At 43.5% G+C, this 25964-nt stretch overlaps 1 long non-coding RNA gene across 1 annotated transcript in view; it reads left to right on the top strand.

Annotated features, from left to right (window-relative positions):
• The first annotated feature begins 974 nt into the window (after positions 1–974).
• The window catches only part of LOC130119143 (uncharacterized), a 45766-nt gene continuing 20776 nt past the window's right edge, over positions 975–25964 (top strand). The window contains exons 1-2 of the long non-coding RNA XR_008810827.1: positions 975–989; positions 18746–18825. This is a non-coding gene — a long non-coding RNA (uncharacterized LOC130119143). The remainder of the gene's footprint in view (positions 990–18745; positions 18826–25964) is intronic.

Here is a 25964-nt window from a genome sequence, read left to right on the forward strand (position 1 = left end):
ACCCTCTCATTAAACACAGTATCAGGAATAGGGAACACTTCATTTGTCATTTCACTTCATGCACAAGTGTACATAAAATGAAACGAAATGCCGTTTCCCCCAGCCCACAGCAGTACAACACAAAGACAACAACACATCCAACAACTACAAGAACACACATCCTCAAACTACCACACATATCCACACTAAACAAAACTTCACTCTCCAAGGGAACGAATGCTGGGCTAGCAGTTAGCTTAGCCTGCCCCGCTTCCGCGTCCTGTCTGACCACCCTTGGCGTTTCCTCCTCGGGCGCAGCTCCAGGCAGGGGCCGTGGTCCCCGGGCCCACCGGATGAAGCAGGCCAAGCTCTCCCAGCCGATCCAGCGCCAGCTGTACCAGCCAGACACCCTCGACACACCTCCCCGCACTCTTCACAATGACATCAAAAATACCACAGTCAACGCCAGGTGAGGCCGCCGCCAGACCGCCCTCGGTGTTAGCGAAACTGCCGGTCTGCATGGGCTAGCAGTTAGCTTAGCCTGCCCCGCTCTCCCAGCTGATCCAGCACCAGCACCCCCAGCCATCAAACGAAGACAAAACTTAGACGTAGATGTGGACAAAGACACTGCATGGACGGTACTGGGTGAGGCCACTGCAAAAGTGAATTCGCGCCGCCATCTTCCCACACCGGAAGACAAGAAGGATCGTTCAATTTAAAGCTGCAGTTCAATACAAGTCCCTTTTGATACTTCCTATTGCTGGTGTGTTTGAGACGTTAGCTTCGGTACAGTAATGGTGAATTTCCAAATCATGAACGCTTTTGTAGTTGTCAATTTCTGGGGTTTTGTTGGATAGGACTTTGCCGGGAAAAATGATGAGCTCTTAAGTGTTTTATATCTTCATATCTTTTGGCTATACAGTTTGAAGAAAAGGTGAAGTTGTGCCAAACAAGCAGATATGGCAGACAAGCTGGTAGATGGACCTTTACCAACAGATAGAACAACACCGGTAAGTAAAACTCAGGTTCAACCCGATTGTTTTTTGTATGGCGGTGGAGAAGGTGCTGACACAACAGCCCTGGGGTTTAGACACCGATGCAGTTTCCAGTATCCCCCTAGGAGTCAGCAATTTAAATGAAAACGACAATCTTCCACAACATAGCTATTTAGTAATAGAATAGCGGGGCAGGCTAAGCTAACTGCTAGCCCATGCAGACCAACAGTTCTGATAAAACCGAGGGCGACCTGGCAGCGGCCTCAGCTGGCATTGACTGTGTTTTTAGTGTCATCGTGAGGAGTGCGGGGAGGTGTGTCGAGGGTGTCTGGCTGGGAGAGCTGGCACTGGATCAGCTGGGAGAGGTTGGTCTGCTGCGTCTGGTGGGCCGAGAGACCAAGGCCCTGCCTGGAGCTGCGGCTGAAGAGGAACCACTGAGGGCGGTCTGACAGGACGCGGAAGCAGGGCAGGCTAAGCTAACTGCTAGCCCATACAGACTGGCAGTTCTGAGTCATCCTGGCGTTCGCTCTCTTGGACAGTGAATTTTTTTTTCCGATATATTGGATATAGCCAGCGTCCTCGCAACCCTGAGAGCAGGATAAATGGTTCGGATAATGGATGGATGGATAAAGACTATGTGTTTTTGTAGTTTGGATGTGTGTTCTTGTAGTTTTTGTAGTTTTTTGTAGTTTGAATATATGTGTTCTTGTAGTTTTTGTAGTTTTGATATGTGTGTTCCTGTAGTTTTGGTAGTATTTTTGTAGTTTGGATATTTGTGTTTTTGTAGATTTTGTAGTTTTTTTGTAGTTTGGATATATGTGTTCTTGTAGTTTTTTTGTAGTTTGGATATATGTGTTATTTTAGTTTTTGTAGTTTTTTGTAGTTTGAATATGTGTGTTCTTGTAGTTTTTTGTAGTTTGGATATATGTTTTCTTGTAGTGTCTGTAAATGTTCTCATTCATCCAGGTCATGATTATCCAAAGGAGTTGAATCAAGTGCAACTGGACTTTGTATATATCTGTGAAGACGTTTGGCCTCTCATCCAAGAGGCTTCCTCAGTTCGTGCGTTTCTGACTAGACCAAGCTAGTCTGACTGGCTGCTGATGAGACTCAGAATTTATCCTCTTTGGAGTTGTTATCAGAGCTATAGATGTCCGTGGCTCTTTGTGTCCCGATGTTTACCAACGCCCGTCGCTAACAGATATTGTTACGCCATAGATATGAGTGGCTCTTTTGTGTACCGATGTTTGGCTGCGCCCCTCGTTATCGGAGCTATTGATATGCGTGGCTCTCCTGTGCTCCGATGTCCAGCTGTGCCCATCGACCTCGTTATTCACCTGCATCCCAACCACGGAGGCTTTGGAAACTGTGAGGCAACGTTTGCTACGGGACGACACCCTCCACAATAGGACCAACCTCAGCCCAGACCAGATTTGCAAACTACTGGACCTTTGCCTGAACGCTACATATTTCCAATTCAGGGGCCAGTTTTACAGACAGAAACATGGCTGTCCAATGAGCTCGCCAGTATCGCCCATTGTGGCCAACTTATATATGGAAGAGGTAGAACACAGGGCCCTGAACTCCTTCAGAGGAACACCTCCGAGCCACTGGTTCAGATATGTGGAGGACACATGGGTCAAAATCCAAACACAAGAGGTTCAAGCCTTTACCAAACACATCAACTCAGTGGACAAGAACAGTAAGTTCACAAGGGAAGACGAAAAGAACAACAGTTTGCCCTTCTTGGACTGTGACGTCCACATTGGGGAAGACAGCAGCCTCCACATTGGAGTTTACAGGAAACCTACACACACAGACCAATATCTACTTTTGGACTCACACCAGCCTCTGGAACACAAACTGAGCGTCATCAGAACTCTGCAACACAGAGCTGACAATGTGCCCAGCAGCAGTCAGGCCCAACGAGAAGAACACAAACACCTGAGGGGAGCTTTAAAAACCTGCGACTACCCCAGTTGGACCTTTGTGAAAACTGCAACAGGTTCCAGAAAGACCAACTGGGTGAGCGACGAGGGGAAAAGGAACAGAAGGAAGAGCACAGTCATCCTGTATGTTTCTGGGGTCTCCGAGAAACTCAGGAGAATTTTCAACAAACACCGCATCCCGGTATACTTCAAACCCAGCAACACACTCCGACAAAGACTGGTTCATCCCAAAGACCGGTACCACACACCCGGAACAGCAATCTGGTGTATGCTGTACAATGCAATGAGGACTGCACTGACCTATACATAGGAGAAACCAAACAACCACTACACAAACGGATGGCCCAACACAGAAGGCCAAACTCCTCAGGACAAGACTCAGCAGTCTGTCTACACCTAAAGGAGAAGACACACTCCTTCCAGGACAGCAACGTACACATTTTGGACAGAGAAGATAGATGGTTTGAAAGAGGGGTGAAGGAAGCCATCTATGTGAAACTGGAAAAACCATCCCTCAACAGAGGAGGAGGTCTGCGACACCACCTATCTCCCACTTACAATGCCGTCCTTTCATCTCTACCCAGGAGACTCAAGAAGCCTAGCCTCCAAGAACAACAGTCGCTCACTAACGGCTCCAACCACTCTCATGACCACTGAATAATGAAGTCGAAACTAACACCCCCAACCACCGTCGCTGCTAAACAAATGCAAACCAATAGCTCCGATAACGACGGGCGCGGCCAAACATCGGTACACAAAAGAGCCACTCATATCTATGGCTTTGTTAGCGACGGGCGTTGGTAAACATCGGGACACAAAGAGCCATGGACATCTATAGCTCTGACCACGACTCCTAGAGGATGAATACTGAGTCTCATCAGCAGCCAGTCAGACTAGCTTGGTCTAGTCAGAAAGGCACGAACTGAGGAAGCCTCTTGGATGAGAGGCCAAACGTCTTCACGGATATATACCAAGTCCAGTTGCACTTGATTCAACTCCTTTGGATGTGTTCTTGTAGTTTTTTTGTAGTTTGGATATATGTGTTCTTGTAGTTTTTATAGTTTTTTGTAGTTTGGACATATGTGTTCTTGTAGTTTTTTTATAGTTGGGATGTGTGTGTTCTTGTAGTTTTTGTAGATTTTTTGTAGTTTGGATATTTGTGTTTTTTTAGATTTTGTAGTTTTTTGTAGTTTGGGTTTGTGTTCTTGTAGTTTTTGTAGGTTTTTTGTAGGTTGGATATATGTGTTTTTTTAGTTTTTTTGTGTAGTTTGGATATGTGTGTTTGTGTAGTTTTTTGTAGTTTGGATATATGTGTTGTAGTTTTTTTTATAGTTTTTTTGTAGTTTGGATATATGTTTGCTTTTAGTTATTGTAGTTTTTTGTAGTTTGGATATGTGTGTTCTTGTAGTTTTTGTAGTTTTTTTGTAGTTTGGATATATGTGTTGTGTTTTTTTTGTAGTTTAGATACATGTTTGCTTTTAGTTTTTGTAGTTTTTTGTAGTTTGGATATATGTGTTCTTGTAGTTTTTATAGTTTTTTTGTAGTTTGGATATATGTGTTCTTGTAGTTTTTGTAGTTTTTTGTAGTTTGGATTTATGTGTTCTTGTAGTTTTTATTGTTTTTTGTAGTTTGTATATGTGTTCTTGTAGGTTTTTTGTAGTTTGGATATGTGTTCTTGTAGTTTTTATAGTTTTTTGTAGTTTGGATATATGTGTTCTTGTAGTTTTTATAGTTTTTTGTAAATTGGATGTGTTCTTGTAGTTTTTGTAGTTTTTTGTAATTTGGATATATGTGTTCTTGGTAGTTTTTATAGTTTTTTGTAGTTTGGATATATGTGTTCTTGTAGTTTTTGTAGTTTGGATATGTGTGTTCTTGTAGTTTTTGTAGTTTTTTGTAATTTGGATATATGTGTTCTTGTAGTTTTTATAGTTTTTTGTAGTTTGGATATATGTGTTCTTGTAGTTTTTGTATTTTTTTGTAGTTTGGATATATGTATTTTGTAGTTTTTTTGTAGTTTGGATATATGTTTGCTTTTAGTTTTTGTAGTTTTTTGTAGTTTGGATATGTGTGTTCTTGTAGTTTTTGTAGTTTTTTTGTAGTTTGGATATATTTGTTCTTGTAGTTCTTATAGTTCTTGTAGTTTGGATATATGTGTTCTTGTAGTTTTTCGTAGTTTGGATATATGTGGTCTTGTAGTTCTTATAGTTCTTGTAGTTTGGATATATATATGTTCTTGTAGTTCTTATAGTTTTTTGTAATTTGGATATATGTGTTCTTGTAGTTTTTATCGGTTTTTTGTAGTTTGGATATATGTGTTCTTGTAGTTTTTGTAGTTTTTTGTAATTTGGATGTGTTCTTGTAGTTTTTGTAGTTTTTTGTAATTTGGATGTGTTCTTGTAGTTTTTGTAGTTTTTTGTAATTTGGATGTATGTGTTCTTGTAGTTTTTGTAGTGTGGGTATGTGTGTTCTTGTAGTTTTTGTAGTGTGGGTATGTGTGTTCTTGTAGTTTTTGTAATGTGGATATATGTGTTCTTGTAGTTTTTGCAGTGTGGATATATGTGTTCTTGTAGTTTTTGTAGTGTGGATATATGTGTTCTTGTAGTTTTTGTAGTGTGGGTATGTGTGTCCTTGTAGTTTTTGTAGTGTGGATATATGTGTTCTTATAGTTTTTGTAGTGTGGGTATGTGTGTTCTTATAGTTTTTGTAGTGTGGGTATGTGTGTTCTTGTAGTTTTTGTAGTGTGGGTATGTGTGTTCTTATAGTTTTTGTAGTGTGGGTATGTGTGTTCTTGTAGTGTTTGTAGTGTGGGTATGTGGGTTCTTGTAGTTTTTGTAGTGTGGATATATGTGTTCTTGTAGTTTTTGTAATGTGGGTGTGTGTGTTCTTGTAGTTTTTGTAGTGTGGGTGTGTGTGTTCTTGTAGTTTTTGTAGTGTGGGTATGTGTGTTCTTGTAGTTTTTGTAGTGTGGGTATGTGTGTTCTTATAGTTTTTGTAGTGTGGGTGTGTGTGTTCTTGTAGTTTTTGTAGTGTGGATATATGTGTTCTTGTAGTTTTTGTAGTGTGGGTGTGTGTGTTCTTGTAGTTTTTGTAGTGTGGGTGTGTGTGTTCTTGTAGTTTTTGTAGTGTGGGTATGTGTGTTCTTGTAGTGTTTGTAGTGTGGGTATGTGTGTTCTTATAGTTTTTGTAGTGTGGGTATGTGTGTTCTTGTAGTTTTTGTAGTGTGGGTATGTGTGTTCTTGTAGTTTTTGTAGTGTGGGTGTGTGTGTTCTTGTAGTTTTTGTAGTGTGGGTATGTGTGTTCTTATAGTTTTTGTAGTGTGGGTATGTGTGTTCTTGTAGTTTTTGTAGTGTGGGTATGTGTGTTCTTGTAGTTTTTGTAGTGTGGGTATGTGTGTTCTTGTAGTTTTTGTAGTGTGGGTATATGTGTTCTTATAGTTTTTGTAGTGTGGGTATGTGTGTTCTTGTAGTTTTTGTAGTGTGGGTATGTGTGTTCTTGTAGTTTTTGTAGTGTGGGTATGTGTGTTCTTGTAGTTTTTGTAGTGTGGGTATGTGTGTTCTTGTAGTTTTTGTAGTGTGGGTATGTGTGTTCTTGTAGTTTCTGTAGTGTGGGTTCTTGTAGTTTTTGTAGCGTGGGTATATGTGTTCTTATAGTTTTTGTAGTGTGGGTATGTGTGTTCTTGTAGTTTTTGTTGTGTGGGTATATGGGTTCTTATAGTTTTTGTAGTGTGGGTTCTTGTAGTTTTTGTAGTGTGGGTATGTGTGTTCTTGTAGTTTTTGTAGTGTGGGTATGTGTGTTCTTGTAGTTTTTGTAGTGTGGGTATGTTTGTTCTTGTAGTTTTTGTAGTGTGGGTATGTGTGTTCTTGTAGTTTTTGTAGTGTGGGTATGTGTGTTCTTGTAGTTTTTGTAGTGTGGGTATGTGTGTTCTTGTAGTTTTTGTAGTGTGGGTATGTGTGTTCTTGTAGTTTCTCTAGTGTGGGTTCTTGTAGTTTTTGTAGTGTGGGTATGTGTGTTCTTGTAGTTTTTGTAGTGTGGGTATGTGTGTTCTTGTAGTTTCTGTAGTGTGGGTATGTGTGTTCTTGTAGTTTCTGTAGTGTGGGTATGTGTGTTCTTGTAGTTTTTGTAGTGTGGGTATTGGGGGTGATCTTGTAGTTTTTGTAGTGTGGGTATGTGTGTTCTTGTAGTTTTTGTAGTGTGGGTATGTGTGTTCTTGTAGGTTTTGTAGTGTGGGTATGTGTGTTCTTGTAGTTTCTGTAGTGTGGGTATGTGTGTTCTTGTAGTTTCTGTAGTGTGGGTGTGTGTGTTCTTGTAGTTTTTGTAGTGTGGGTTCTTGTAGTTTCTGTAGTGTGGGTATGTGTGTTCTTGTAGTTTTTGTAGTGTGGGTGTGTGTGTTCTTGTAGTTTCTGTAGTGTGGGTATGTGTGTTCTTGTAGTTTTTGTAGTGTGGGTATGTGTTTCTTGTAGTTTTTGTAGTGTGGGTATGTGTGTTCTTGTAGTTTTTGTAGTGTGGGTATGTGTGTTCTTGTAGTTTTTGTAGTGTGGGTATGTGTGTTCTTGTAGTTTTTGTAGTGTGGGTATGTGTGTTCTTGTAGTTTCTGTAGTGTGGGTATGTGTGTTCTTGTAGTTTCTGTAGTGTGGGTATGTGTGTTCTTGTAGTTTTTGTAGTGTGGGTATTGGGGGTGATCTTGTAGTTTTTGTAGTGTGGGTATGTGTGTTCTTGTAGTTTTTGTAGTGTGGGTATGTGTGTTCTTGTAGTTTCTGTAGTGTGGGTATGTGTGTTCTTGTAGTTTCTGTAGTGTGGGTATGTGTGTTCTTGTAGTTTTTGTAGTGTGGGTATTGGGGGTGATCTTGTAGTTTTTGTAGTGTGGGTATGTGTGTTCTTGTAGTTTTTGTAGTGTGGGTATGTGTGTTCTTGTAGTTTTTGTAGTGTGGGTATGTGTGTTCTTGTAGTTTCTGTAGTGTGGGTGTGTGTGTTCTTGTAGTTTTTGTAGTGTGTGTTCTTGTAGTTTCTGTAGTGTGGGTATGTGTGTTCTTGTAGTTTCTGTAGTGTGGGTATGTGTGTTCTTGTAGTTTTTGTAGTGTGGGTATGTGTGTTCTTGTAGTTTCTGTAGTGTGGGTATATGTGTTCTTGTAGTTTCTGTAGTGTGGGTGTGTGTGTTCTTGTAGTTTCTGTAGTGTGGGTGTGTGTGTTCTTATAGTTTCTGTAGTGTGGGTATATGTGTTCTTGTAGTTTCTGTAGTGTGGGTGTGTGTGTTCTTATAGTTTTTGTAGTGTGGGTTCTTGTAGTTTCTGTAGTGTGGGTATGTGTGTTCTTGTAGTTTCTGTAGTGTGGGTATGTGTGTTCTTGCAGTTTCTGTAGTGTGGGTATGTGTGTTCTTGTAGTTTCTGTAGTGTGGGTATGTGTGTTCTTGTAGTTTCTGTAGTGTGGGTATGTGTGTTCTTGTAGTTTCTGTAGTGTGGGTATGTGTGTTCTTATAGTTTTTGTAGTGTGGGTATGTGTGTTCTTGTAGTTTCTGTAGTGTGGGTATGTGTGTTCTTGTAGTTTCTGTAGTGTGGGTATGTGTGTTCTTGTAGTTTTTGTAGTGTGGGTTCTTGTAGTTTCTGTAGTGTGGGTATATGTGTTCTTGTAGTTTCTGTAGTGTGGGTTCTTGTAGTTTCTGTAGTGTGGGTTCTTGTAGTTTTTGTAGTGTGGGTATGTGTGTTCTTGTAGTTTTTGTAGTGTGGGTATGTGTGTTCTTGTAGTTTCTGTAGTGTGGGTATGTGTGTTCTTGTAGTTTCTGTAGTGTGGGTATGTGTGTTCTTGTAGTTTTTGTAGTGTGGGTATTGGGGGTGATCTTGTAGTTTTTGTAGTGTGGGTATGTGTGTTCTTGTAGTTTTTGTAGTGTGGGTATGTGTGTTCTTGTAGTTTTTGTAGTGTGGGTATGTGTGTTCTTGTAGTTTCTGTAGTGTGGGTATGTGTGTTCTTGTAGTTTCTGTAGTGTGGGTGTGTGTGTTCTTGTAGTTTTTGTAGTGTGGGTTCTTGTAGTTTCTGTAGTGTGGGTATGTGTGTTCTTGTAGTTTTTGTAGTGTGGTTGTGTGTGTTCTTGTAGTTTCTGTAGTGTGGGTATGTGTGTTCTTGTAGTTTTTGTAGTGTGGGTATGTGTGTTCTTGTAGTTTTTGTAGTGTGGGTATGTGTGTTCTTGTAGTTTTTGTAGTGTGGGTATGTGTGTTCTTGTAGTTTCTGTAGTGTGGGTATGTGTGTTCTTGTAGTTTCTGTAGTGTGGGTATGTGTGTTCTTGTAGTTTTTGTAGTGTGGGTATTGGGGGTGATCTTGTAGTTTTTGTAGTGTGGGTATGTGTGTTCTTGTAGTTTTTGTAGTGTGGGTATGTGTGTTCTTGTAGTTTTTGTAGTGTGGGTATGTGTGTTCTTGTAGTTTCTGTAGTGTGGGTATGTGTGTTCTTGTAGTTTCTGTAGTGTGGGTGTGTGTGTTCTTGTAGTTTTTGTAGTGTGGGTATGTGTGTTCTTGTAGTTTCTGTAGTGTGGGTGTGTGTGTTCTTGTAGTTTTTGTAGTGTGTGTTCTTGTAGTTTCTGTAGTGTGGGTATGTGTGTTCTTGTAGTTTCTGTAGTGTGGGTATGTGTGTTCTTGTAGTTTTTGTAGTGTGGGTATATGTGTTCTTGTAGTTTCTGTAGTGTGGGTGTGTGTGTTCTTATAGTTTTTGTAGTGTGGGTATGTGTGTTCTTGTAGTTTCTGTAGTGTGGGTATGTGTGTTCTTGTAGTTTCTGTAGTGTGGGTATGTGTGTTCTTGTAGTTTCTGTAGTGTGGGTATATGTGTTCTTGTAGTTTCTGTAGTGTGGGTGTGTGTGTTCTTGTAGTTTCTGTAGTGTGGGTGTGTGTGTTCTTATAGTTTCTGTAGTGTGGGTATATGTGTTCTTGTAGTTTCTGTAGTGTGGGTATATGTGTTCTTGTAGTTTCTGTAGTGTGGGTGTGTGTGTTCTTGTAGTTTCTGTAGTGTGGGTGTGTGTGTTCTTATAGTTTCTGTAGTGTGGGTGTGTGTGTTCTTGTAGTTTCTGTAGTGTGGGTGTGTGTGTTCTTGTAGTTTCTGTAGTGTGGGTATGTTTGTTCTTGTAGTTTTTGTAGTGTGGGTATGTGTGTTCTTGTAGTTTCTGTAGTGTGGGTATGTGTGTTCTTGTTGTTTCTGTAGTGTGGGTATGTGTGTTCTTATAGTTTTTGTAGTGTGGGTATGTGTGTTCTTGTAGTTTCTGTAGTGTGGGTATGTGTGTTCTTGTAGTTTTTGTAGTGTGGGTATGTGTGTTCTTGTAGTTTCTGTAGTGTGGGTATGTGTGTTCTTGTAGTTTTTGTAGTGTGGGTTCTTGTAGTTTCTGTAGTGTGGGTATGTGTGTTCTTGTAGTTTTTGTAGTGTGGGTTCTTGTAGTTTCTGTAGTGTGGGTATGTGTGTTCTTGTAGTTTCTGTAGTGTGGGTATATGTGTTCTTGTAGTTTCTGTAGTGTGGGTTCTTGTAGTTTCTGTAGTGTGGGTATGTGTGTTGTTGTAGTTTTTGTAGTGTGGGTGTGTGTGTTCTTGTAGTTTCTGTAGTGTGTGTTCTTGTAGTTTTTGTAGTGTGGGTTGTTGTAGTTTCTGTAGTGTGGGTATGTGTGTTCTTGTAGTTTCTGTAGTGTGGGTGTGTGTGTTGTAGTTTCTGTAGTGTGGATATATGTGTTCTTGTAGTTTTTGTAGTGTGGGTGTGTGTGTTCTTGTAGTTTCTGTAGTGTGTGTTCTTGTAGTTTTTGTAGTGTGGGTATGTGTGTTCTTGTAGTTTCTGTAGTGTGGGTATGTGTGTTCTTGTAGTTTCTGTAGTGTGGGTATGTGTGTTCTTGTAGTTTTTGTAGTGTGGGTATGTGTGTTCTTGTAGTTTCTGTAGTGTGGGTATGTGTGTTCTTGTAGTTTTTGTAGTGTGGGTATGTGTGTTCTTATAGTTTCTGTAGTGTGGGTGTGTGTGTTCTTATAGTTTCTGTAGTGTGGGTATGTGTGTTCTTATAGTTTCTGTAGTGTGGGTGTGTGTGTTCTTGTAGTTTCTGTAGTGTGGGTGTGTGTGTTCTTATAGTTTTTGTAGTGTGGGTTCTTGTAGTTTCTGTAGTGTGGGTGTGTGTGTTCTTATAGTTTCTGTAGTGTGGGTATATGTGTTCTTGTAGTTTCTGTAGTGTGGGTGTGTGTGTTCTTGTAGTTTCTGTAGTGTGGGTGTGTGTGTTCTTATAGTTTTTGTAGTGTGGGTTCTTGTAGTTTCTGTAGTGTGGGTATGTGTGTTCTTGTAGTTTCTGTAGTGTGGGTATGTGTGTTCTTATAGTTTCTGTAGTGTGGGTGTGTGTGTTCTTGTAGTTTCTGTAGTGTGGGTGTGTGTGTTCTTATAGTTTTTGTAGTGTGGGTATGTGTGTTCTTATAGTTTCTGTAGTGTGGGTATATGTGTTCTTGTAGTTTCTGTAGTGTGGGTGTGTGTGTTCTTATAGTTTTTGTAGTGTGGGTATGTGTGTTCTTGTAGTTTTTGTAGTGTGGGTATGTGTGTTCTTGTAGTTTCTGTAGTGTGGGTATGTGTGTTCTTGTAGTTTCTGTAGTGTGGGTATGTGTGTTCTTGTAGTTTCTGTAGTGTGGGTATGTGTGTTCTTGTTGTTTCTGTAGTGTGGGTATGTGTGTTCTTATAGTTTTTGTAGTGTGGGTATGTGTGTTCTTGTAGTTTCTGTAGTGTGGGTATGTGTGTTCTTGTAGTTTTTGTAGTGTGGGTATGTGTGTTCTTGTAGTTTCTGTAGTGTGGGTATGTGTGTTCTTGTAGTTTTTGTAGTGTGGGTTCTTGTAGTTTCTGTAGTGTGGGTATGTGTGTTCTTGTAGTTTTTGTAGTGTGGGTTCTTGTAGTTTCTGTAGTGTGGGTATGTGTGTTCTTGTAGTTTCTGTAGTGTGGGTATATGTGTTCTTGTAGTTTCTGTAGTGTGGGTTCTTGTAGTTTCTGTAGTGTGGGTATGTGTGTTGTTGTAGTTTTTGTAGTGTGGGTGTGTGTGTTCTTGTAGTTTCTGTAGTGTGTGTTCTTGTAGTTTTTGTAGTGTGGGTTGTTGTAGTTTCTGCAGTGTGGGTATGTGTGTTCTTGTAGTTTCTGTAGTGTGGGTGTGTGTGTTGTAGTTTCTGTAGTGTGGATATATGTGTTCTTGTAGTTTTTGTAGTGTGGGTGTGTGTGTTCTTGTAGTTTCTGTAGTGTGTGTTCTTGTAGTTTTTGTAGTGTGGGTATGTGTGTTCTTGTAGTTTCTGTAGTGTGGGTATGTGTGTTCTTGTAGTTTTTGTAGTGTGGGTATGTGTGTTCTTGTAGTTTCTGTAGTGTGGGTATGTGTGTTCTTGTAGTTTTTGTAGTGTGGGTATGTGTGTTCTTATAGTTTCTGTAGTGTGGGTATGTGTGTTCTTGTAGTTTTTGTAGTGTGGGTATGTGTGTTCTTATAGTTTTTGTAGTGTGGGTATGTGTGTTCTTGTAGTTTCTGTAGTGTGGGTATGTGTGTTCTTGTAGTTTCTGTAGTGTGGGTATGTGTGTTCTTGTAGTTTCTGTAGTGTGGGTATGTGTGTTCTTGTAGTTTCTGTAGTGTGGGTATGTGTGTTCTTGTAGTTTTTGTAGTGTGGGTATGTGTGTTCTTGTAGTTTCTGTAGTGTGGGTATGTGTGTTCTTGTAGTTTTTGTAGTGTGGGTATGTGTGTTCTTGTAGTTTCTGTAGTGTGGGTATATGTGTTCTTGTAGTTTCTGTAGTGTGGGTATGTGTGTTCTTATAGTTTTTGTAGTGTGGGTTCTTGTAGTTTCTGTAGTGTGGGTATGTGTGTTCTTGTAGTTTCTGTAGTGTGGGTATATGTGTTCTTGTAGTTTCTGTAGTGTGGGTATGTGTGTTCTTGTAGTTTCTGTAGTGTGGGTATGTGTGTTCTTGTAGTTTCTGTAGTGTGGGTATGTGTGTTCTTGTAGTTTCTGTAGTGTGGGTATTGGGGGTGATCTTGTAGTTTTTGTAGTGTGGGTATGTGTGTTCTTGTAGTTTCTGTAGTGTGGGTATGTGTGTTCTTATAGTTTTTGTAGTGTGGGTTCTTGTAGTTTCTGTAGTGTGTGTGTGTGTGTTGTTGTAGTTTCTGTAGTGTGGGTATATGTGTTCTTGTAGTTTCTGTAGTGTGGGTATGTGTGTTCTTGTAGTTTCTGTAGTGTGGGTATGTGTGTTCTTGTAGTTTTTGTAGTGTGGGTATGTGTGTTCTTGTAGTTTCTGTAGTGTGGGTATATGTGTTCTTGTAGTTTCTGTAGTGTGGGTATGTGTGTTGTTGTAGTTTTTGTAGTGTGGGTGTGTGTGTTCTTGTAGTTTCTGTAGTGTGTGTTCTTGTAGTTTTTGTAGTGTGGGTTGTTGTAGTTTCTGTAGTGTGGGTATGTGTGTTCTTGTAGTTTCTGTAGTGTGGGTGTGTGTGTTGTAGTTTCTGTAGTGTGGATATGTGTGTTCTTGTAGTTTCTGTAGTGTGGATATGTGTGTTCTTGTAGTTTCTGTAGTGTGTGTTCTTGTAGTTTTTGTAGTGTGGGTTGTTGTAGTTTCTGTAGTGTGGGTATGTGTGTTCTTGTAGTTTTTGTAGTGTGGGTGTGTGTGTTCTTGTAGTTTCTGTAGTGTGTGTTCTTGTAGTTTTTGTAGTGTGGGTTCTTGTAGTTTCTGTAGTGTGGGTGTGTGTGTTCTTGTAGTTTTTGTAGTGTGGGTGTGTGTGTTGTTGTAGTTTTTGTAGTGTGGGTATGTGTGTGTGTTGTAGTTTCTGTAGTGTGTGTGTGTGTGTTCTTGTAGTTTCTGTAGTGTGGGTTCTTGTAGTTTCTGTAGTGTGGGTGTGTGTGTTGTTGTAGTTTCTGTAGTGTGGATATATGTGTGTTGTTGTAGTTTCTGTAGTGTGGATATATGTGTGTTGTTGTAGTTTCTGTAGTGTGGATATATGTGTGTTGTTGTAGTTTCTGTAGTGTGGGTATGTGTGTTGTTGTAGTTTCTGTAGTGTGGGTATGTGTGTTCTTATAGTTTCTGTAGTGTGTGTGTGTGTGTTGTTGTAGTTTCTGTAGTGTGGGTATGTGTGTTGTTGTAGTTTCTGTAGTGTGGGTATGTGTGTGTTGTTGTAGTTTCTGTAGTGTGGATATATCTGTGTTCTTATAGTTTCTGTAGTGTGGGTATGTGTGTTGTTGTAGTTTCTGTAGTGTGGGTATGTGTGTTGTTGTAGTTTCTGTAGTGTGGGTATGTGTGTTGTAGTTTCTGTAGTGTGGATATATGTGTGTTGTTGTAGTTTCTGTAGTGTGGGTGTGTGTGTTGTTGTAGTTTTTGTAGTGTGGGTATGTGTGTGTGTTGTAGTTTCTGTAGTGTGGGTGTGTGTGTTCTTGTAGTTTCTGTAGTGTGGGTATGTGTGTTGTTGTAGTTTCTGTAGTGTGGGTGTGTGTGTTGTTGTAGTTTCTGTAGTGTGGGTATGTGTGTTCTTGTAGTTTCTGTAGTGTGGGTATGTGTGTTGTTGTAGTTTCTGTAGTGTGGATATATGTGTGTTGTTGTAGTTTCTGTAGTGTGGGTATGTGTGTTGTTGTAGTTTCTGTAGTGTGGGTATGTGTGTTGTTGTAGTTTCTGTAGTGTGGGTATGTGTGTTGTAGTTTCTGTAGTGTGGATATATGTGTGTTGTTGTAGTTTCTGTAGTGTGGGTGTGTGTGTTGTTGTAGTTTTTGTAGTGTGGGTATGTGTGTGTGTTGTAGTTTCTGTAGTGTGGGTATATGTGTTCTTGTAGTTTCTGTAGTGTGGGTATGTGTGTTGTTGTAGTTTCTGTAGTGTGGGTGTGTGTGTTGTTGTAGTTTCTGTAGTGTGGGTATGTGTGTTGTTGTAGTTTCTGTAGTGTGGGTATGTGTGTTCTTATAGTTTCTGTAGTGTGGGTATGTGTGTTGTTGTAGTTTCTGTAGTGTGGATATATGTGTGTTGTTGTAGTTTCTGTAGTGTGGGTTCTTGTAGTTTCTGTAGTGTGGGTATGTGTGTTCTTGTAGTTTCTGTAGTGTGTTTGTGTGTGTTGTTGTAGTTTCTGTAGTGTGGGTATGTGTGTTGTTGTAGTTTCTGTAGTGTGGGTTCTTGTAGTTTCTGTAGTGTGTGTGTGTGTGTGTTGTTGTAGTTTCTGTAGTGTGTGTGTGTGTGTGTTGTTGTAGTTTCTGTAGTGTGGGTATATGTGTGTTGTTGTAGTTTCTGTAGTGTGTGTGTGTCTTTGTGTTGCAGTGCTGTGGGCTGGGGGAAGAAGCCATGTTGCTGAGGTGAAACAACAAAGACGTGTTGCTGGACAGCAGACGTGTTTCCTGACCTCTGGACATCCATTTAAACGTGGGCAGGTAACACAGACCTGGAATGGAGGGATTGGGGATATTAATGAAATACGTCCGAGCCACCACAGAAGAAGAGCAGGCGTGTTAGTTGTTGTTTCTGCCCCCAGACACACAAAGCTGTCCACAGGATTTGTGCGATCCATATAGCAACGTGAACAAGAGCATGAGTCACCCGTGGCAGGAGTGAATCATGGCAGATCTCTGATTCCGGGGCCCCAGCAGCCGCTGTAACTGATAGGGAAACATCCGACCCCCGCGTGCCTCCTCCTCCTCCTCCTCCTCCTCCTCCTCCTCCTCCTCCTCCTCCTCCCACGGCTCTCTGTGTGTGTGTGTGTGTGTGTGTGTGTGTGTGTGTGTGTGTGTGTGTGTGTGTGTGTGCTCAACCCAGCTATTCAAACCGCATTCATCCCAAAAGCAGGCTGAGACCCCCTCCACCCTCCACCCCCACCCCTGCACCAGTTTGGCCTTCTGCCAGCGTATGATTCATCGCTGCAGCTATTGCTTTCATGGTGCCAAGCAGAATCATATGAATTACACACATGCACTGCACACACACACACACACACACACACACACACACACACACTCTCTCTCTGTCTGTCTGTCAGACCAACTGTTGACTTGACCTATCTGGCAGGGCTGGCAGGGGTATTTTGGAAGCGGACTTGTCGGCTGTGGTGGCTCTCCACACTAAATAGCCCGGCTAACCAGTGTTTGCTTTGTGGAAATCCCTTTGGCATGTGCAGAGTGAGATGGGACGGCCGGCGCTCACAGGCCCCCGCTGCCCACTTCCCACTCATGCACCTTACTTAATGTGTTGGAAGCCCTGCACGTTTAACTCCGCTAGCTAACAAACTGTTAACAGGCACTTCAACAACTGAGAAGTACTGCGAAAAAAGAAAAGCGGGTTTGTTTCACATTAGGCTTCTCCGAGAGATCTTGCTGAATGGACCTTTTTTTAAAAAACATTTGAAAACAGACATAACTAGGCCCGTTAGTTTGTCGCTGTTGGACCAGACTTGGATTTAAAACCAGATTCATCGACCAAAGAAAGACCTCAAGGCGAAAAAGTGTTTGTGACTTGAGGTTTCCTCATGACCGAGTTCACGTCCGTGCTTTGTGCGGAGCGCGGCGGTGTTGTCCAGTTCCAGGAAAGGGGAACATTTCGCAGTAGATGTTGTGGAAAACTGTCTTTTTTCCCTGTTTTCCCCAAGGTCCGGTGCGGACGAAGCGATCCCGTATCAGGATTCCGATACGGCAACCTGCCGGCCTGCAGTGAGAGCCCAGGCCGGAGATGTGGAGGCTACGCCGCCTCTCATCTGGTTTCTATTCTCTCTGCCCTTGTCCAATGAAACCCGAGCTGCTCTGGAGAGTACTGAATTATGGGCCCATCAATAAATACATTTCCCCGCTTTGAAGTTGTGTACGTGATGGAAAGTGGCAAGATGTCATGTGTTAAAGTTATTACCCCGATTTCGTAGTATTAATCTACTCTGCTCCACGTTCCTCGGGTTTGAAGCCCGCCGTGGCTTTATCTATTCTGACAGCAGCCAGACTGCTCATTTTTGGGGTTTTTTTACTTTTACTTTTCCAACCTTCAAAACTATTTTCAATCTACCTTCGACTATTTATAACCCCGCTGGAGCGAACCTGGGGCAGGGGTGACGGGGTGGCGGGGGTGAAGGTTGCGGTGTGAAGGATGGATGGGTTTTGGACCTTTCGTGACAATGGTGGGTAATTTTACCAGCTGGTGAGTAGTTTGTTGTTGAGTCATTTGGAGGTGCCAATAAAGCCGGTGTGTAATCTTCTTGCCTCCCTCCGTTTGGTCGTTCCTCTCACGAACAGTTTGGCTTTTTGTTAGAGAGAGGAGATGGCCCAGGGTCCTTATTATCCAGCCTGCCCAAAGACCAGGACACTGCAGCGAGCTCCGCACTTACACAACAACACCCTTGACTTGCCTTTTATGGTACTTCTAGCAGCGGCTTGTTTGCTCACAGGAAAAATGTATTTCTAGTGACAGCGTTGGAATTGGAAAGGTAGAGGTTTTGAAATGTTTGTTTTCACATGTGACTACATAGGATGATGACCTATATCCACACAAAAACTACAAGATAGCTACCTGCTGAGCTAGCTAGCTAGATAGACACCAATGGAACGATGTGCATGTAGAAAAACATACACACACTTACACTGTTGACCCATCTACATATAGTCATATACGTAGATGACCTCTGTCTCTCTCTCTCTCTCTCTGCTTCTCTCTCTCCTCCTCTCTCTCTCTCTGCTTCTCTCTCTCTCTCCTCTCTCTCTGCTTCTCTCTCTCTCTCTCTCTCTCTCTCTCTCTCTCTCTTCTCTCTCTCTCTCTCTCTCTCTCTCTGCTTCTCTCTCTCTGCTTCTCTCTCTGTTTCTCTCTCTCTGCTTCTCTCTCTCTCTCTCTCTCTCTCTCTCTCTCTCTCTCTCTTGCTTCTCTCTCTCTCTCTCTCTCTGCTTCTCTCTCTCTCTCTCTCTCTCTCTCTCTCTCTCTCTCTCTCTCTGCTTCTCTCCTCTCTCTGCTTCTCTCTCTCTCTCTCTCTGCTTCTCTCTCTCTCTCTCTCTGCTTCTCTCTCTCTCTCTCTCTCTCTCTCTCTCTCTCTGCTTCTCTCTCTCTCTCTGCTTCTCTCTCTCTCTCTCTCTGCTTCTCTCTCTCTCTCTCTCTCTCTCTCTCTCTCTCTCTCTCTCTCTCTTCTCTCCTCTCTCTCTCCTCTCTCTCTCTCTCTCTCTCTCTCTCTCTCTCTGTCTCTCGTCAAAGACTTCAGGTGCTTTTGAAGCTCTCCAAGCCATATTCTCTCTCACTTCCTTTGTCTCGGTCCCGTCTCTGTCTCTACCCCAGAGAACCACATTCTCCCCGGCAGTGACAAGTGGAGGGAAAGGGTTTGTATCTGGGGTGCTGGGGACAAGAGGCAGCAGGCAGAGAAGTGGCAACTTTTACATGTTGTAGTGGGACAAGCTAAGGTTTTGGTTAATAGAAGCAGGGGAAGTGGAGTTAATCGTGGTTCAGAGGAAGAGGTACTTCTCCTGTTCACCACAGGGTGAAGGTGAGCGTCCGAGTGGTTTCAGGTTCTTCACCCTGATGAACAACTTGGATGAATTTATTGCAGGTGGTGTTTCACTGCAGCCGTGTGCTCAGTCAGTGAGGAGCAGGTGGTGTTAAATTCTGTTCTGCAGGATGTTTGAACCCTTTGGGAGGATGTGACGAACCACTTTTTAAAAAAAAACACCTTTTGGATGTTTTAATGGAAAGGAGCTGCTTATGTTGATGTTGTGAAATGGACATGTCATGTTGACTTTTGTTTTATGTAAAATAAAGACTTGTTTAAAATTCAAAATTCTCTCTCTCTCTCTCTCACTGTCTGTCTCTCACTCTCCTGGTCTCTCTGTCTGTCTCTTCTCCCTCCCTCTCTCTCTCTCTCTCTCTCTCTCTCTCTCTCTCTCTCTCTGACAGAGTAGAGGTGAGAGGTCACCTGGCGGTTACCTATAGAGGCGAATGCCGATGAAGACCTCAAATGAAGACACTACCTCTCTGACAGGTCTGTGGAATCTGCTAACAGCTGGTGGAGATAATGAATGACAGCAGCCATGCAGGCTGGGCTGGGAAAAGAGCAGCCATGCAGGCTGGGGGGGGGGGGGGAGCAGCAGCCATGCGTGCCGGCGGGCGGGTGGGGAAAACAGCAGCCATGCAGGCCGGGGGGGGCGGGTGGGGAAAACAGCAGTCATGCAGGCCGGGGGGGGGCGGGTGGGGAAAACAGCAGCCATGCAGGCCGGGGGGGGCGGGTGGGGAAAACAGCAGCCATGCAGGCCGGGGGGGGGCGGGTGGGGAAAACAGCAGTCATGCAGGCCGGGCGAGCAGGCAGGGGAAAACAGCAGCCATGCAGGCCGGGCGGGGGGGGCGGTGGGGAAAACAGCAGCCATGCAGGCCGGGCGGGGCGGGTGGGGAAAACAGCAGCCATGCAGGCCGGGCGAGCAGGCAGGGAAAACAGCAACACCATGAAGGACCTTAGCGTGAAGGGGTCACTGAAGAGCTGTTGGAAGATGACTTTGTTGTTTTCTGAGCGCAGAAAATGACGATGTCAAATCCGTCCTTTTTAATAAGGCAGGTTGGTTAAACATACAGTACTTCCAGAATTATACAGAGAAAACCTAAAAGATCCATCCATCCATTATCCGAACCACTTCTCCTGCTCTCAGGGTCACGGGATGCTGGAGCCTATCCCAGCAGTCACTGGGCGGCAGGCGGGGAGACACCCTGACAGGCCACCAGTCCATCACAGGGTTCACACACACACACACACACACTCACACACACACACACACACACACACACACACACTCACACACACACACTCACAAACACACACACACACACACACACACACACACACACACACACACACACATTCACGCCTAGGGAAAATGTAGTACGGTGAGTCCACCTGACCTCCATGTCTTTGGACTGTGGGAGGAAACCGGAGCACCCGGAGGAAACCCACCCAGACACGGGAGAACATGCAAACTCCACACAGAGGACGACCCGGGACGACCCCCAAGGTTGGACTACCCCGGGGCTCGAACCCAGGACCTTGTTGCTGTGAGGTGACCGCGCTAACCAGATGAGTAATGAAACTTAGATGTAAAAAGTGTGCGAAAGGAAAGGTAAATGTAACCTATTTACATACATGGGTTGGTAGCTTGTAATATCAAGAGACCATAAGAAAAGTTCGAGTCATGAGTCCATCAGAGATAGAGTAGTGAGCGTTTCGGTATGTCTGTTGGAATGCCACTAGGAGGCGCCATGCAGTCTGCTGGAAGAGTGATGCGCGACGTCACATAGAGTCGATGCTGAGGAACTCCACCGGTGTCACTCTTCAATACAGAAGAGACAAAACACGTAGAGCCCCCATCAGCTTCCACAGACCAGCTGGTGGGAAGGCAGCGGTATGGTCAGACCAACAGGGTCCTTTAACAAACACCTGATGTAATGAGCTGCCGTCCCAGTGCTGCCGGTCTCGCTGGCCGTGAGCTGAGCCCACGGGACGTCCGAGCGTTGACACAAGACATGCGGGGGATTTCTCTGACACCTTCACATGGAGTCTTCCGTGATGAGGACATCCTGATTAAAAGTGACTTTCAGAGATGGAGATCTTGAATCGTTAGTTAATATTGTACTCTAGTTTCCTAACTGCATTTTTACTCCAGATTTACTTTACCTTCAGTGTTTGCTTAGATCTGCTATAAACGCATTCAGCACCGGGACGTCAACCGAAACTGAACAGCCGTCCCCCTCCCCTCATGTGCTTGGCTGTTATTTCGTTGGTTGGAATATTGATTTTTACTGCATGGAGTTATTTTATTAACATTAGTATCGCATTCAGCTGGGTAAGAAGCTGCTTCTTCAATCGGCCGAGTAACTTAAATCCATTTCACGTAAATATTAGCTTGCTAGCTATCCTAACGCTAGCTACCGCGCATGCACTAACGTGCACACGCGGCTGTTCTGACTTCCGAAACAAACAACAGAGAACGAATCTCCGATTACAGCGAACACAGAGGGGGTGTGAGGTGTCAGGACACCACGACTCCACTATCTCTTAGTTGTTCTCTGCTATATTACTACTACTACTACTACTGCTACTACTACTACTACTACTACTGCTACTACTACTACTACTGCTACTACTACTACTACTACTGCTACTACTACTACTACTACTGCTACTACTGCTACTACTACTACTACTACTACTACTACTACTGCTACTACTACTACTACTACTGCTACTACTACTACTACTACTACTGCTACTACTACTACTGCTACTGCTACTACTGCTACTACTACTACTACTACTACTACTGCTACTGCTACTGCTACTACTACTACTACTACTACTTTCGGCTGCTCCCGTTAGGGGGCACCACAGCGGATCATCCGTTTCCATCTCTTCCTGTTCTCTGCATCTTCCTCTGTCACACCAGCCACCTGCATGTCCTCCCTCACCACATCCATAAACCTCCTCTTTTGCCTTCCTCTTCTCCTCTTCCCTGGCAGCTCCATATTCAGCATCCTTCTCCCAGTATACCCAGCATCTCTCCTCCACACATGTCCAAACCATCTCCATCTTGTCTCTCTTGCCTTGTCTCCAAACCGTCCAACCTGAGCGGTCCCTCTAATATACTGGTTCCTAATCCTGTCCTTCTTCATCACTCCCAATGAAAATCTTATCATCTTCATCTCTGCCACCTCCAGCTCCTCCTCCTGTCTTTTCATCAGTGCCACTGTCTCCAAACCATACAACATAGCTGGTCTCACTACCATCTTGTAAACCTTCCCTTTAACTCTTGCTGGTACCCTTCTGTCACACATCACTCCTGACACTCTTCTCCACCCACTCCACCCTGCCTGCACCCTCTTCTTCACCTCTCTTCTGCACTCCTCATTACTTTGGACAGTTGACCCCAAGTATTTAAACTCATCCACCTTCATTACCTCCACTCCTTGCATCCTCATCATTCCACTGTCCTCCCTCTCATTCACACATAGGTATTCCATCTTGCTCCTACGGACTTTCATTCCTCTTCTCTCCAGTGCATACCTCCACCTCTCCAGGCTCTCCTCCACCTGCACCCTACTCTCACTACAGATCACAGTCATCGGCAAACATCATAGTCCACGGAGACTCCTGCCTGATCTCTGATCTGTTTTCTGCTGTATTAATGTTCTAAATCTCATATGTATAGCAACTGAGCAAAGCACGATAGACGGCGGTACCACACATATCAGAATTTATTTATTTCAAAGTTAGCAGTTTCTATAAAGGTGAAAATGTATTGATCGCTTCTAGCAGAACATAGATTACTATATGTGCAGTGAATATTTGCATATGTAGTACATAAGAAGGGGTAAGTGTGAACAAAAGTTAAATGAGAGCTTCTTTTTTGTTTTGTTTTTTTCTTCCCTTTTCTCCCCAGTTGTATCCAGCCAATTACCCCACCCCTCCGAGCCGTCCCGGTCTCTGCTCCACCCCCTCTGCTGATCCGGGGAGGGCTGCAGACTACCACATGCCTCCTCCCATACATGTGGAGTCACCAGCCGCTTCTTTTCACCTGACAGTGAGGAGTTTCACCGGGGGGACGTAGCACATGGGAGGATCACGCTATTCCCCCCAGTTACCCCTCCCCCCGAACAGGCACCCCAACCGACCAGAGGAGGTGCTAGTGCAGCGACCAGGACACATACCCACATCCGGCTTCCCAACCACAGGCACAGCCAATTGTGTCTGTAGGGACACCTGACCAAGCCGGAGTGTAACACGGGGATTTGAACCGGCGATCCCCATGTTGGTAGGCAACAGAATAGACCACTACGCCACCTGGGTGCCCGTTAAATGAGTGCTTAAACTCTGACCTGTACGTCCTTGAGACCCAAAATGAGGCGGCCAACCGTCCTGCAAAATACACAATCGTCCCATAGTTGGAAAGTATAATACGACGTTCTGTGTTGAACTCAGATGGGATGTGTGTGTTTGTTCTGTGTTGAACTCAGATGGGATGTGTGTGTTTGTTCTGTGTTGAACTCAGATGGGATGTGTGTTTGTTCTGTGTTGAACTCAGATGGGATGTGTGTGTTCTGTGTTGAACTCAGATGGGATGTGTGTGTTTGTTCTGTGTTGAACTCAGATGGGATATGTGTGTTTGTTCTGTGTTAATCTCAGATGGGATGTGTTTGTTCTGTGTTGAACTCAGATGGGATGTGTGTGTTCTGTGTTGAACTCAGATGGGATGTGTGTGTTTGTTCTGTGTTGAACTCAGATGGGATATGTGTGTTTGTTCTGTGTTAATCTCAGATGGGATGTGTTTGTTCTGTGTTGAACTCAGATGGGATGTGTGTGTTTGTTCTGTGTTGAACTCAGATGGGATATGTGTGTTTGTTCTGTGTTAATCTCAGATGGGATGTGTTTGTTCTGTGTTGAACTCAGATGGGATGTGTGTGTTCTGTGTTGAACTCAGATGGGATGTGTGTGTTTGTTCTGTGTTGAACTCAGATGGGATATGTGTGTTTGTTCTGTGTTAATCTCAGATGGGATGTGTTTGTTCCTGTGTTGAACTCCGACGGGATGTGTTTGTTCCTGTGTTGAACTCCGACGGGATGTGTTTGCTCCTGTGTTGAACTCCGATGGGATGTGTGTGTTTGTTCTGTGTTGAACTCAGATGGGATGTGTTTGTTCTGTGTTGAGCTCAGATGGGATGTGTGTGTTTGTTCTGTGTTGAACTCCAATGGGATGTGTTTGTTCTGTGTTGAACTCAGATGGGATGTGTGTGTTTGTTCTGTGTTGAACTCAGATGGGATGTGTGTGTTTGTTCTGTGTTGAACTCAGATGGGATGTGTGTGTTTGTTCTGTGTTAATCTCAGATGGGATGTGTTTGTTCTGTGTTGAACTCAGATGGGATGTGTGTGTTCTGTGTTGAACTCAGATGGGATGTGTGTGTTTGTTCTGTGTTGAACTCAGATGGGATATGTGTGTTTGTTCTGTGTTAATCTCAGATGGGATGTGTTTGTTCCTGTGTTGAACTCCGACGGGATGTGTTTGTTCCTGTGTTGAACTCCGACGGGATGTGTTTGTTCCTGTGTTGAACTCCGATGGGATGTGTGTGTTTGTTCTGTGTTGAACTCAGATGGGATGTGTTTGTTCTGTGTTGAGCTCAGATGGGATGTGTGTGTTTGTTCTGTGTTGAACTCCAATGGGATGTGTTTGTTCTGTGTTGAACTCAGATGGGATGTGTGTGTTTGTTCTGTGTTGAACTCCAATGGGATGTGTTTGTTCTGTGTTGAACTCAGATGGGATGTGTGTGTTTGTTCTGTGTTGAACTCAGATGGGATGTGTTTGTTCTGTGTTGAACTCCGATGGGATGTGTGTGTTCTGTGTTGAACTCAGATGGGATGTGTGTGTTTTTTCTGTGTTAATCTCAGATGGGATGTGTGTTTGTTCTGTGTTAATCTCAGATGGGATGTGTGTTTGTTCTGTGTTGAACTCAGATGGGATGTGTATGTTTGTTCTGTGTTGAACCCAGATGGGATGTGTGTGTTTGTTCTGTGTTGAACTCAGATGGGATGTGTGTGTTTGTTCTTTGTTGAACTCAGATGGGATGTGTGTGTTTGTTCTGTGTTGAACTCAGATGGGATGTGTGTGTTTGTTCTGTGTTGATCTCAGATGGGATGTGTGTGTTTGTTCTGTGTTGAACTCAGATGGGATGTGTGTGTTTGTTCTGTGTCTTTAGGAGTCAGTTCGGTGCAGCTCTATGGGGGGAATAGAAACGGACTGGATGGTTAAAAACGACACGATTGTGGACAGATTTTATGAGATAGAACGAATCCCTCCTCTGTTACTCTTCAGCCTGTCTGTGATGCGATGCCTCCGACCAAAGCTGCAGCCACTCCCCCATACACATCAATGGGGTGGAGGTGGAGCGTGTCTCCAGCTTTAAATTCTTTGGGGTCCACATCAGCAAGGACCTCTCCTGGACATTAAACACCCAGGCCCTTGTGAAAAAGGCCCAACAACACCTGCATTTCCTGAGGAGGCTGAGGAGCGCCTGTCTACCCCCCAAGATTCTCCCCAACTTCTACCACTGCACCATAGAGAGCATCCTGACCAGCTGCATCTCAGTGTGGTACGGCAACTGTACCTCAGTAGACCAGAAAGCTCTGCAGCGGGTCATCAAGGTGGCCCAGCATATCACCGGTACCCAGCTCCCAGCCATACAAGACATTTATCACAAACGCTGCCTTCGAAGGGGTCTGAGCATCAGCAGAGATCCCACCCACCCCAACCATGGACTGTTCTCCCCCCTGCACTCTGGGAGGCGCTACAGGAGCCTCAGAGCCCGCACTACCAGGCTCAAAAACAGCTTCTTTCCTCAAGCTGTTACCCACCTGAACCTGGCTACCCACTGACTGAACCTGGCTACTCACTGACTGAACCTGGCCACCCACTGACTGAACCTGGATACCCGCTGAATGAACCTGGCTACCCACTGACTGAACCTGGATACCCGCTGAATGAACCTGGCTACCCGCTGAATGAACCTGGCTACCCACTGACTGAACCTGGATACCCGCTGAATGAACCTGGATACCCGCTGAATGAACCTGGCTACCCACTGAATGTCTGTAGATATTTTTAAATATTCTGTACTCCAGCTCTCTTTTACTTATCTTAGCTTTTGGTCTTCATGTGTGTATATCTTATACTGTGTTTGTGTATATGTTATACTGTGTTTGTTGTATTTGTGTATATGTTATACTGTGTGTGTTGTGTTTGTGTATATGTTATACTGTGTGTGTTGTGTTTGTGTATATGTTATACTGTGTGTGTGTTGTGTTTGTGTATATGTTATACTGTGTGTGTTGTGTTTGTGTATATGTTATACTGTGTTTGTTGTGTTTGTGTATATGTTATACTGTGTGTGTGTTGTGTTTGTGTATATGTTATACTGTGTGTGTTGTGTTTGTGTATATGTTATACTGTGTGTGTTGTGTTTGTGTATATGTTATGGTGTGTGTGTTGTGTTTGTGTATATGTCATGGTGTGTGTTTGTGTGTTTGTGTATATGTTATGGTGTGTGTGTTGTGTTTGTGTATATGTTATGGTGTGTGTGTTGTGTTTGTGTA

Source organism: Lampris incognitus, chromosome 1 (genome assembly GCF_029633865.1).
Source record: "Lampris incognitus isolate fLamInc1 chromosome 1, fLamInc1.hap2, whole genome shotgun sequence".
Lineage (NCBI taxonomy): Eukaryota > Metazoa > Chordata > Actinopteri > Lampriformes > Lampridae > Lampris > Lampris incognitus.